At 39.4% G+C, this 14,410-nt stretch overlaps 1 protein-coding gene and 1 long non-coding RNA gene across 5 annotated transcripts in view; one reads left to right on the top strand and one right to left on the bottom strand.

The window, feature by feature from the left end:
- SIPA1L1 (signal induced proliferation associated 1 like 1) overlaps positions 1-14,410 on the bottom strand; it is a 354,681-nt gene that overhangs the window by 250,042 nt on the left and 90,229 nt on the right. The gene's annotated exons all lie outside the window — the stretch shown is intronic.
- The window catches only part of LOC144220549 (uncharacterized), a 16,936-nt gene continuing 3,497 nt past the window's right edge, over positions 972-14,410 (top strand). Inside the window, exon 1 of the long non-coding RNA XR_013331775.1 lies at positions 972-1,027. This is a non-coding gene — a long non-coding RNA (uncharacterized LOC144220549). The remainder of the gene's footprint in view (positions 1,028-14,410) is intronic.

A 14,410-nucleotide genomic window follows, 5' to 3' on the forward strand; every position in this document is an offset into this window, starting at 1 on the left:
ACAGCTAAAACGTCCCCAAGGTAACCTTCTCAGAGGTATGAAATAACGTTAGCACATCACCGACTTTATCATTTCCCTATCCTGATTTACTATCCTGGTGTTTACAAAGCTTGTGGTATCACTTCATGGGGCTCCCCTGACCCACTGTAAGGGGCCTGCCAGGCACCCCCAACTGCCACTACTAGCTCAGGGCCAGAACCACAGAGGCAGTCAAGGTCTGCCCATCCGCCCCCAGCTCCTACTCACCTAACCACTTCAATCTTCTGGCTAGGGCTGAGCACGATGTGTGAACTTACCCATTGCATGATGAGGGGTTCTGTTTGTTTGTTTGTTGTTTGTTTTTTATGTCAGAGAAAGAGAGCAAGTGGGGGAGAGGGGCAGAGAGAGAGAGAAAGAGAGAGAGAAAGGATCTTAAGCAGGCTCCACTCTCAACACGGAGCCCAATGAGGGGCTCAATCCCATGATCATGAGACCATGACCTGAGCTGAAATCAAGAGTCAGACGCTCAACTGACTGAGGCACTTGTCCTCTAAGGTCAAAATTCACCTTTTATACTTCTTCATTCCCTCTGCTTTTAGAAAAGATTTACACTTTTTTACTTACACATTGCTATGTAACACTCAATTGTATATGAGCCAGCTCTCAAAGTAGGAACCATGATGCAAGCTTTCAAAGTAGGAACCATGCCTTGTATTCCTTTTGTAAGCCCCAGGGAATCCAGAATGAAACTTAGCAGGAAAGTCACCCTACAAATATCACTCATCAGGACATCACTGACATATTTTAAAAGAATTGGAAGTGATTGTAGAAGAAGCCCCTGTAACACACATACCTATCTATTTCACCCTTTACAGTCTTGCTCATTTGTCCTTACTATGTGCCAGACACTGTCCTGAGCACTTTATTTATATTAATTTATATCATCCTCCTAACAAGGTATATACTATTATCACTATTATTACTATTTTACAGAGGAGAAAATTGAAGCACAGAGAGATGAAGTAACTCACCCAACATCACAGAGCTGGTAAGTGGTATAGGTAAGATTTGAATACAGGCTGCCTGGTTCCAAAGTTAATGCACTAAACCTCTATGCATGACATAGTTTGCAAGAATAACACATTATACTTGAAAACATATGGGCCAGCTTTCACTGCTTCAGTTTTTAAGCTGTGGCAGTAATCACATTTTTTTAATCTGACACAATGCAATCCGCAATTACTTTTTTAAATCACAAAAAAATACAAAGATTTTAATATGCTCCTAGATAATACATTTAGATTTGGGCTCTGCATGCTGTTTATACTAGGATGTGCATCTGCTCTTGGCATTAACCATTACAAGCTATTTTATGATTACACAATAGAATGTCAGTGCCATCATCTGATCAAACAAATAGTGAATGATTAATGCCTCTTCCAAGAGAAATTTCTTTTTAAACATATTAACATATAAATAGCTAAGCAAATATTACTTGATTCAGATAACCTAATATGTACAAAGACATGAGAGTTCTTTACCTATAAATGATAGTCAACACTCACTTCGACACGGTAATATCCAATGGTGCGTCTGTAAATACCCACACACGGCGTTGACTCAAAGAATCCCCTACCGACTGTAATTAATTCTGACATAAATCTGGACACTGAGATGGCAACGAAATCAATGGCTGGCTTCACATGACAATTAAGTGTTGTTCTGGGCGGTCAGAAAAATTTTCTGCAGAAATGTTCTAAAACCTTGTCTGTGAGTTCTTTAAGACAGAGCCAGCTTCACTTACCTCCTTAAACTTATGAACTACTACGTGTATCAGTAACCGATTTATAGATCAAAAGCACACAGCAAAACTTCATTCAATCAAAATGAAGAGAACAAATATGAAGGAGAAAATCGTTCTCAAAATATACTGAGAGAACAAATAACTATTTGTTTTACAAACAAATAGAATAGTTTGTAAAAACTGGTCAACGTGCTTGAGACTATAAACGTCCATTTTAATCCATCTTAATCAGAAAGAGTAGCAAACATGCAGCAAAACAAATGCTACTTAAGAAAAAGCATTTAATTTGGTTCATAATGCACAGAAATCTCCACTTAGGCACAATTTTTGGATTAAAAAAACTAACATAACCTTGCTAAGAGGATACAACTGGAACACAGTGACTTTTTTTTTTTATTGTTGCTGTCAGCATGGTTCCATTAAATGCCTGTTGTTTATCTGTACAAACAGAGCAGCCTGAGAACTGTCCCACTTTCTTTGAGAGTTAACAACTGAAGCTAATGTTTCCTTAGAGAGAAGCCCACTCTAGAAGAGTGCCATGAGTCTGGCCAGTTTCCCTTGCTATTCACACAGACACAGGACAGATTTGCAGCATGGGCAACCACAACTTTGCAATGGAATCTGACTGTCCTTAAGTGATGTATGTGAACAGTCTTCCTGATGCTTCTCTGCTCAGCTCGAAATAAAGGGCAGCCTTCATCAACAAGCTTCCAATGCGTTTAATCATACATTCTAATGGATGGCAGTCCGAAGACAGAGTGAAGCTTCCTTAAGTCACATTAGCTTCCTCCTGTCCTGCTCACCTCTGCATACCTCTCACATCCAATACAGGGAGCCCCTTGCCTTCCCTCAGAGTGCTCCACACATATCTCAGAATTGAGTGAATTACCAGCATATTGCAGGATTACTGACTTCAACCCAGACACATGAAAGGACTTTCGAGAAAGAACTACGTCATTTGTGTACTCTTCTGTGTCACCACTCAGTGGGGCATAATTAGCAAAGAGATTTTAAACTTGGTAGTTCAACCTTTAGGTTGCTTCACCTGTGGAGGTGTGATTTTTTTTTTTTTTTTTAAGTTTATTTAGAGGGAGAGATTTACTAGAAAACTGGAGTGGGTTCCCCCACATGCTACCCCCAAGTGCGTGCTGTGAAAATCTCTTTATTTCCGCTTTAAAAGGAGACCGTTGTGAGAAACAGAATGCTTGCAGCACAGCTAGCACCTAGGAAACACTCAAAACACAGACCCTCCATGAAACATCGATTGCTGAGAATGCGCATGAGCCTTAGATGCTGGAACTAGTGGTGTTACTAACAGTGTCCGGAAGAGACATCAAGTAGTAGGAATACGGGACAAGCCTGGGACAACTAAACACTGATCGCAGTTTTGGCCCCATACTGTATCTAGTAAAAACAATTAATCAGGCCAGGTTAAATAGCTGAGTCAATCCGATCGTTTCACTTCCATTTCTTATCACAGGAGGATTTGGTATCTTAACAGGCAAATCGCACCAGGCAGCTTCACAGGACATTTGCACACAGACACACATCTCCAGATCTAGGGCTACCAGAATGCATGCACCCTCAAGGTTGCAGTCTTGCTCTGCACTTACCACCGCTGGTTTCTTTATGGGAATAAACGTGGTCACCAAAAGAACATTCGTTTGTTAGGAACAGGAACAAGGTGTTTTTTGTGACAATGGAAATACATCTCAAAAAGGTTTCGAGCAAAATGGTATATACAGATATGACCTACCATACAGTTTCATCGTAACCATCTGTAAAAGGTTCTAAAATTATAAATCAAATTTACTATTACATACAATGGCTAGAGTGCCAAATTCTCAGAGGATCAAAATCCTTACTTATAAAACAGAGGTGCTATCTCTCTTAAAGAATGAATGTTGCTAACATGGCATGTGAAAAAGAATTATTTCAACATATATCACAGACCTAAACCTATGAAGCTTTCAGAAGAAAACACGGACTATTCTCAAGGTGAGGGGGCAGGTAAAGGCTCCTATGACACAGAAAGTAATAACCATTTTTTAAAATTCATACATTAGATCTAATTCTATTTAAAACTTCTGATTATCAAATGACTCTGTTAAAAAAAAACTGGGGGGAAAATCATGGCAAAATATAAATCTAAAAAAAGAAGGAACAGTATGTAGCCTCTATAAGGAACTCCTACACGCAATAATAAGATGTTCACCGGAGCTTGTTTATAATAGCCTGTTTTGAAGGAGACAGCTGGATAAAGGAAGAAGAGATGCTGGAAATTTCTCTCCTGCAAAGAATAAAGGGTTAGCAGCTAGACTGCCTAGAAGACCACTTGAGGGAGAAGAGAAAATAAAAACTAAACAGATACCAGGACAGTCTGAACTCCTAAAAAAAATACCCTGTACAGAGTGCCAGTCAATACACATTTAAAACTAATTTGGATTTAACGTGGCAGTTTTGTTGTTAACTACACTGTTTTCAAAGAGCTTCTACCCAAATTTAATGCTGGAAGCGATCATTCTTACTTAGGCTTGTTCAATTCTCCAAATCCAGAAACATGTATTTGCATGGAAAATATATTTTACTTACAAAACTAGATTCACATCGTATCACATTTTAGACATTTTCTGCTCTGCCTAAAAATAAACTTTAACTCTTTTACAGCAAGAGGCCATGAAAATAAGAATGCAAAATGATATGAGATGGCACAGAATTGCCAATAATTATTAAAGTTTTTCAACCATAATCCCTGAGCTGTGATTTTATATAATCATACATCTGGTTCTGTCTAGACATGCTGGATTGGCAGAGCATTCCAGCCTACCCCACAAGCGCTGGCAGACTGATATATAATCAACAGTTATCCAATGGAGCACTACAGGACATGAAATTGATAGTTTTAAAATACAGATGTTAACTACTTACAACAATGAGAATTATGATGCTTACTCCAAGTTTGTTTGTTTTGTTTTTTTAATGCTTCAAGTTTTTATTTAAATCCCAGTTAGTGCACATATAGGGGAATACTGGTTTCAGTAGCAGAGGTTAGTGACTCATCACTTACAGAGAATACTCAGGGCCCATGGTACCACGTGCCCTCCTTAATGCCCACCCCTCATCTGCCTCCCTCCCGCAGCCCTGTTTGCGCTCTAGAGCTAGGAGTCTCTTTCTTAGGGTTTTACTGCAAGTTCTTCTAATGCAAACCTAAACACGTTATGAATGCCCCTGTACTTTCTCATTTGCTTGCCCCTTCTCTCCACGCTCTGACCGCCAGGGTGCAGGGGCCACTTTGCTGCCTCCCAGGCTCTGTGCTCTTGCACAGTTATACCACACTGACTGAGGATGCTGCTTCGTACAAATTAGTGAGACAATTATCTAAACTCCAGGTTCTGTCTCAGAGGACTGTTAGAACCTACTTAAACGAAACCACCAGTTAAAAAAGGATACCACATGTGAAAACGAAATAATTTCCTTTTTTCCTTTTTGGCTGTTAAAGGGGAAAACCGCGTAATTTCTAAGTAGTGTTAACACCATAATAAATGAAAGTGTCTTGACCAGAGTAGCAAAGATGTCAAATCAACAAATACTGTTACATTAAGGATTAGAGACAAAGGAAGTATGTCATTTTAAGCTAAAACAAGGATGCATCCTATCCCCCATAGTATGTGAGGAGAGAAGCATAAATACATAGGAAAAAAAAAAAAAAACAGGGAAGAACAATTTAACACAGTGGCTCAGGCCTGAAGCAGACAGATGTGGGTTCAATTCCCAGCGCAGCCACTTACGAGTGATGTAACCTTGTCAAACTCGGTTAGCCTTACAAATAACATCAGGGCCCTGGTCAACATCTCATAGGACGATACAGAGGTTAAGTAAGATCCTGCAGGCAAAAGTCTAGCAAACTTCTGGGTACAGGTTATTCAATAATAGTTAACTATTATTATTATTATTATTATTATTACCATTACTATTATATTTAACTTAAAATGTCCTCAATAAGGATTTGGAATTACTAAAAGGCTATAAGAGAACAAAATCTCATCACATAAAAAATGCCAATGAAAGATTTCTAGTTTAGGAAGTTTATCTTGTGGTCTCAACATGATTGTGGAAAGTCAATAGAATTTTAAATTTTAAATGAGTAATTGAGGCAGTGAGAATAAGCCCTTCTCCTTTCCTTCTGGTACAAACAATTTAAGAAAAGGGACGAGGGGGAAAAAAACACAAACGAAAACAATGATTTGGAGTTGGCCATTACAGGAATCATTCATGTGATCAAACAATGGCACAGCTACAATCATAGCCAGAGGTAAAACCATTTTCACGTGAAGTCGCAAACCTGCATACTCAGCTCCTCTTGCTTATAAACCAGGCTGCTGCAGCTTCACTACAATGATTTTCTGGGACAAGTTTCAACTAACCGAGCAAGTACCTGTGCGTAACAAAAATATGAGCTTAGTACAAAGGTGCAACATCCTACTGCGTTTCACTCTTCGTTTCTGCTCCACTCACAAAGGATCTGAGCCAGCCTCTGCCAAATATTAACGTTGGTAACAAGGGCAATCCCCGCAGGGAAAAGAGCATCTATGAGAAGTGTGAAGAAGGCATGGACGGTTTAGGAGGTCCTGTCTCATGCAGCCCACGTTTCTGCACCTCCACAGTGAGAGGGCAGAGAAAGCCCGTAAGTGGGGGTGACGCTGAGTTGAGAAAGCCAGACCTAAAAGTAAAAGGGGCTTTGCTTAAACTTCTTCCTAAACATTATGGTTTTAAAAGGCATGCCATTTTTGTTGACAGGGTAAATTTCTTAAATTTTATTTACAGGACTCATTTAATTAGCATATTTATTCAGTTATAAAAAGATAAATTCTCTAGCGGCTTTGCCCTGAACCAGACACCAACGTCACAGAATCCATATTCTGTCCACTCATCAAAGGTAGTTCCAAGACCACCTTCTCCAGAAAACGTTTCTTGATAGACTTCAGCTGAAAGTTGTCATTTGCTATGAACTGCTGCAGCACTTTGCCCACGACTGACTACCTCATACCAGTTTCCCTCTCTACCTCGCATTAAGGTTACCTTCCTACATTTCTTAGGTCTCCATAAAAACTCAGGTCCCTTGGGAGCTGGTTCGTATATGATTTACCCAGAACAGAGTCCTGCAGGAGCTGGAGGGTTCAAAATAAACAAATTAACAAATGCAGCTTTTGTTCCTTTAAGATTGAAGCTCGGCCATGAATTTCTCTAACTTCATCACCTCTACTGGTGGTATTACATTTACTGAAAAATGTGTCTTTAATCAAAATGATTACTTGACAGCCTTGGCACAATATGAGAAGAATGAAGCTAGAAGAACAATTTTCTCCATAAAATACCCTGCGTGGCCTTCATCTGAGATTCAAACACTACCACTCCATTTTTATATGTTACTGGTACCCCCAGGACATCTAAAGAGTTGACAGAGTTGTTCAACTTAAACCAAAGGTCCTAAATACTATAATTTTCCATCATATAATCATAAAATCAGAGTTAGGAAATTTCCACTCACCCTTACTCATTATGTGGCCTCCATTAGCCTTTTCAACCTCAACTTCCTCATGTATGAAATAGGTATAACATTACCTATCTCACACTATTGGTGAGGATTCAAGGAGAAAACATATGACAACGCCTGGCATCAAGCCTGGGTAAACGGGACTTGCTCAATACCAGTTATTTCAAGATGGCAGACTGAAGTTCTACCATCAAGTTTCCCTGTTCTAAGACCAGTAATTTGATAATTAAAGGATGTCTTAGTTTCTTTTTATGATCCAAAAAAATTTAATACTAAAAGCTGGAACTGGATGCCAAGACTACCATTTCCATGTAGCGATTAGACCCAGACTTAAGTCTCAAATCCACTTTCCATCTGCATTAAATTTACTTGCAATTTTCTACTGTGGAGTGAGATTCCCTTAAAAGTTAGTCTTTTAAGAGTAAAATGGGATGAGTCATTCTTAATATACAGGTCTAAAGAAAATCAGCACACTAAAGCTCAAAAGTTTTCCCTTTTGGATTTCTTAAATTGGATTCTATGGCCAACATTTTAATCAGTGAGGATGTAAAATAAATAGGTAACTTGAAATATTTCACAGTGTCAAACATTTGCTCAATATAGAATAGAAAACCGCATAAATCGGATCACCCAGCAGCACAATTTGGATGCGTGACAAGTTCTATCTATTAATGACTGCCCCACTTAAAAGATGCAGAAGAATCAAATTTGGGTCTGATGAACTGAAGAACTCAGGAGTACAACACACCCTCAGTGCCCGGGGAAGGAAACAGTCTCTGTTACTGTTGAAATAAAGTAGATTAGCACAAGATTTAATAACATAAGATTTCCTCAGAAGGGAATTTGTTCAGGTCAAAGTGCAATTTCTCTCTAGTCCTCAGGAAAATGAAATCTAAACACAAGGGATACCACCCCCAGAGCCACTAGAATGGCTAAAAGTAAAAATTAGAAATAAGCGTTGGTCAAAATGTGGAGCCACTGGAAATCTCCGCACACTGTTAGCAACAGTGACCTGGTACAACTACTCTACATTGTTCTGTGTTACTTACAAGTCTGAACAAGCACATATACAACCTCAGTAACCCATTCCTAGGTATAGATGCCCAACAGAAATGGGCACATAGATGTCCAAAAGACAGAGAATGGCCCAGAAGAGCCTTAGTTGTAAGGGCAAAAACTGTGCACGCGTGCGCGCGCGCACACACACACACAAAACAGATGTTCAGTATAAATAAATAAATTGCGGTAGTTACATGTCAGAATACTACATGGGGAGAGAGAGGACCTGTTATACCTACAAATATAATATTGAACAAAAGAAGATAGACTCAGAGTACATACCATATTATTCCATTTTTATAAAGTTTATCACCAGACACAACTAGACCTTGGGGATATAAGTCAGAACAATGGTTATCCTTCCTTGCATTGAGGAATGAGGGTGAGGAAGGGTGATGAAATGGGAGAATACATGAGGCAGCTTCTAGAATTAGATGATACTCTAATTTTTAAAAAATTTTTAATGTTTTTTTAAATTTATTTCTGAGAGCAAGACAGACAGACAGCATAAGCAGGGGAGGGTCAGAGAAAGAGGGAGACACAGAATCTGAAGCAGGCTCCAGGCTCTGAGCTAGGTGTCAGTACAGAGCCCGATGCGGGGCTCGAACCCACGAACCATAAGATCGTGACCTGAGCTGAAGTCGGACGCTCAACCAACTGAGCCACCCAGGGGCCCCGATACTCTAATTTTTAAGTTACATAATGGTTACACATGTGTGTTGAGTTTACAAAAGTTTATCAACAGTAAAAAGCTTAGAGTCTGTGTGCTTTTCTATTTGCATGTTACATTTTATTTTTTTATTTATAAGAAAAATATTCAACATATTTGTGAGTGTATGTACCTATATATTTTATATAAACAAATTAATATATTTGGAAGAATAGAATGTTTTTTCTTCATAAGGCTGGCATTGTGTACAATTCCTAACACGCGTTTCTCTTATTATACCATAACTATTTTCCCTTCTCTCAAATATTTTAGGACGTACATTTTTATGGACGCATTGTTGGATATGGTATTGAATACAGCCATAAATTACTGCAGATAATTTCCAAATTTTTGCCTTAAAGCAATGTTGCAGTGAACGCAGGGTATAGACATGTTTGTACATGTCCATTTCATTAAGACAGATTCCTAGAAATAAATTCCTGAGGCCAAAGTATACATTTAAACATGCTAAAAGTATACAATAACTCTAGAAAAGTTTTCACTGATATAGTTTAAGAAATCTTAGTCATCATTAGCTTACACTTAAGTATATGAAAAACCTGGCTACCCAGAATAAATAACTTCTCTGAAGTTTTGCTTAATTACTAGCTTTCTCCTCTTACAAAGATTTTAGAGCATCTTACATAAATAGGTACAGAATCTTGGAGAAAATACTCTCTTGCTACAAATGGATATCCTGAGGAATAAATCTATCGATATCAGTATAAGACTGACCAAAAATCAATAAAGTCCCCAAATGGAAATATAACAGAATATAAAACCAAATAAAAAATTGCATACGTGTATTTTTATGTTGTAGGTGTATAGAAAAATTATATAAGAGTATTTAACAAAATGTTAAAATATATTGGTAGGTTTAGGATTTGGGTAATTTCTACTTTATTTTTTAAGTTTTCTTTTATTTGCTTGCATTATTTACAGTGAACACATATCATTGTTAAGATTAAAAAATAAGTTAGAAGATCTGAGAAAAATACAGTCTCCCCGATAAAAAAGAAGACAAAGACATCCTCTTCCCTGTTCACAAAACAAATCAAATTGGTGAGAGAGAACCTTCTCGGTCTTAACATTTTTCTCCCATATACTTTCCATCAATCTTCTGGCATCTGACAAAGGGTTTTTCAGCAAAGCACACGCAGGAGAACAAGTAAGGAAAGAGCAGCAGGAAACTCACCTCCACAAATACACACAAGTCATGTCCATGCTGTCTCTAAACCTGAGCTGGCAGAGCCGTCGGTGGTGACTCTACACCACATACAGGGGCATTTTCTGCTAGGAAAGTCATTCTTGGTTCCTGTGATAGAATTAAATACGTGGATACTTCCTGGTTTGCTATCAAAATCCCCATGACTTCCAGGTTCTCTCTATCTGAACAAAAACAAGGAGATGGAGACTTCCCAGTTGCAGGAAGTATAGCCTTAGGCCTAACATTCATTATACCCTAGAGACACACAAAGGTGAATTCCACTCCCTGTGTTCCTAACACAGGAGTAAGTTACTCACCAGGTAGAATTTTACCCTTTCTCTCAACTGCCCTTCCTAAGAGAACTAAGGTCACTTCATTTGTTCAGAGAGAAAAACAAAAGCCACATGGAGTTTTCTGTCCCCACCAATAAAGTCATCCACACTGAGCTACGGAATTGAATCTAAATTTCCTGATTCCTTCCTTCGAGATAGCGTCTTGCTTATTAATGGCAGTTAAAAACAGAGCTTTAGCAAACCAAAGAAGATCAAAACCCTAATGTCAAGACAGCTGCAGCCTTCCTGGGTGTCCCTTGGCTTCAACCACCACCAAGAAAGTCACTGGGTCCTGACTCAAGCCCCAGCTCTCCCACTTCAGAATAGGCTGGCTCAAAGAGTAAACACCCCACTGATAGCAATGGCCTTGTTCTCCCAGCCTAACCAAACAAGACAAAACTAAGATAGTAAACAGCCACAATGTGTTGTCACATTCCTTTTTTTTCTTTTTTTACAACTGGTTTTTAAATGCAGGCTATTATGAAGAGTCTCTTGGCTACAGTTCAAAGGACACAGAACATCCTAATGCAAAAACATTTTCAGCTTCCCCAAATTCTACTTCTTTCAGCCAATTTCAGTAAGTTCTCTTTATCTCAACTAAAAATTGCATGTTATTCTTGTTTTAAGTGTCCAGAGCCTCTTCAAAATACAGAATTCCAGAGGCTAGAGTTAGCACACAGGACATTTCAAGTGTGTCAATGCCTCAGAACACAACCAGTCCCAGGGGGACCTGCAGTGGGGAGCAAAGAGGCAGGTGGCCAAAGCATGAGCCCCTGTGGGTTCAATATATCACCGATCCACACAGATTCAGCATGACTTGATTAACCAGGTGGTGGAGAGCAAAAATGATATCAAACCCTAAACCCCAGAATACAGCCACGCCATACATTCAAAGGACCATTCAGCAAGAACAGTAAGGGCACTAAGTTTGGACCAAGCCCTGGGGCTACGGTGCAGTAAGACACATCCAACTGCCCTCAAAAAACTCAATGGCTAATGAAGACAAAGACACAGAAGGAGAAATTATAACTGTATACATGCCATAATCATCACAACTACCATCACTTACTGAGCGCTTAGAACCTGCTTATAATTGTATACAGTTTCATTTCAGATTCCCGATTACTCTATCCGGTAAGTGTTACATATGTTAGGCAAGTTCTGTGGGCCTCAGTTTCTTCATCTCTAAAAAGAAGGTAACACCTACTTCACGGGAGTGAGAAAGAGTCAGTACACGTGAAAGCACGCAGAACCCTGCCTGGCATGTGGCAACGGACAGATAAAGGTCAGCTCTTTCTATCATGATAATCACGGGCACGGTTGGGGTCATTATCACTTGGAAAGACAACCAAGAACAAGAAGGAAAGACCACTAAGAGAAAGAAGAATGGTAGCTGCCATACACAGTTAAAGGGCCTTAGACAAGCTCCTTTAGCTTCCTCGTGTATAAACCAGGATGAGGCTGCCTGCCCCGCCCTCCTCCTCACAGGGCTGTGCTGAAGTCAACAAGGCTGTGTTCTTTAGCCACAGAACACAAAGCCAAAAGGAAAAAAAAAGAAATCAAAAGTATGGTTTTAAAAAAAATTCCCAGCTACTTAGGAAGAAAAAGCACTGTCAAATCCGCTAGTGACACGGAATATCACCCCGAGAGTCATGCACTTAGCTGGGAAACCAGAACCTTGAGGAAAGTATCTGATGTCATCCCCCCCCATTTTAGGGGCGATCCTGAAGTGCTGGGAAACCCAACAACCCAAAGGCACCACAGGCTCATCTGGGGCACCATGAGGCAACACGGTATGGACCTAAGCTGCATTTTATTTCAGCTATGAACATTTGAATTAAGTGATTTTCAAGCTTTACTCTTTATTATTCTTACCCAGTTTCCTTTTGCTCCTCTACTAGCACTATTTTCATCCTGTGCTCCCTTTGGTAAGATCACAGACGCTGAACAGACAGCTCCGGTCCTGTGAAATTTTCCGGATACAGGCCATCTCTCCATCTGTGGGCTCTACTCAGCTCGTTAACTGGCAAATGCACTCTCAAATATGGTTTGAGTATTTTAATAATTATAATTTAAAAATATTAATATAAGAACATAAATGAAGATTTTCATTTGTCCTGTTCTATTTTCCAAATTTTCTAAAATTAGCACCTATTTCTTACCTAGTCAGCAAAAAGAAAGCCTTTAAAATAAACACAAAGGCAAACTATTTCATTTTCATTGAACACTCTGGTAAGTTACCTAATATCTATTTACTTATTTTGTTTGGCACAACAACTACAATGAACTGGGACAAAAAATGTATTTTGCAATAGAAATTCAGGTAAGAAATATCTGTCATCCAACTGTTACAATCAACAAATGTCAGAGATTTTTATACTCATCAGTGTTTTACATTTAAGTAAGAGATAACTATGCTAATATCAGTATCATATTAATATCTCTATACAGCACATATGCATTTAGTTAGCTAACCACCAGCACAACCAATCAGAGAGAACATCCAGTCTCTACCATTCATGGTGGAGTTTGGACAGGTGGACAGATTCGACCAAGCTAAAATCTAATTGGTTTTCAAACAAATTTTCCAAGAAAGAAAACAGTAATCAGTGTAGATAAACAGAGTTCAGCTTCAGCTTCTGGCTGATACCTTCTCTCATCTCCAGAAAACCAAGATGGGGGAGAACTGCCTATCTTCCTTAATACATGGGGTAGACAATGATCAACGGGGAAATCTCCAACAGGGGAAAACTGTACCCTGAGTCTAATCCTAAACTCTCATCAAAGCACCGGACAACTGAGTATCTTCTAGGATCAGAGACCATGGAGGAGGTCACACTTCTTGAAGAACAGAGTTATTCTAATTTACCCCCAACCCCAGGCCCCCACATTCAGACACCAGAAGTCAAAAGCTCCTTCTTGCATTTTCAGCTTGATACATTGATTTTCTTTCTACCTTGGGATAAATAAGAACTGTCAATGCAGCAATGAGACTGTATGTTGCTTTCCACTAATTATAATTATTTCATATGAACAAGTTTTCTCTGCCCAAAATAGAAAATGAGTCCGTAAGTTTTTATACTTTAATACTTAATTGTTTATACTTAAACTTGGCATCTGCTAGCTTTCACTCCGCCCTCTAACTCTGGGCCCCGATAGAACCTGGGGTGGAGGTGCCTCATGTTTAGGAACTGGCTGTTATGCGCACAAAACAAGTGTTGGTGGCTCCCTCTTCCAGGTCTCAGTGGCAAGGACCACATCATCACCTTCTTCAAAATCTCCCTTGGGGTGCCTGGGTGGCTCAGTCAGTTAAGCGTCTGACTTCAGCTCAGGTCATGATCTCCCAGTTTGTGGGTTCGAGCCCCGCATCAGGCTCTGTGCTGACAGCTAGCTCAGAGCTTAGACCCTGCTTCAGAATCTGTATCTCCCTTTCTCTCTGACCCTCCTCTGCCCACACTCTCTCTCTCTCTCTCTCTTTCTCAGAAATAAATAAAACATTAAAAAGAAAAAGATTTCAAAATCTCCCAAAGCTATGGGGATCATTCACAATCCCCTCACAAAACACAAAATCTGTAACTCAACAGCATATGCTAGTAAAATCCAGAGTCCCAAACAAGGAGTGGGTGGCACACACCTCCTGGGCCTGGCTCAAAGCGCCTAATGTCATTACCATTCTCCAGGAACCAGAGGAAAAGAGGTCAGCCTTGTTTCTCACAGTCTGGCACGGTACACAGACCAAGTGTAAAAAAAAAAAAAAAAAAAAAAC

This window comes from Crocuta crocuta, unplaced genomic scaffold (genome assembly GCF_008692635.1).
Source record: "Crocuta crocuta isolate KB4526 unplaced genomic scaffold, BGI_CrCroc_1.0 scaffold186, whole genome shotgun sequence".
Classification (NCBI taxonomy): Eukaryota; Metazoa; Chordata; class Mammalia; order Carnivora; family Hyaenidae; genus Crocuta; species Crocuta crocuta.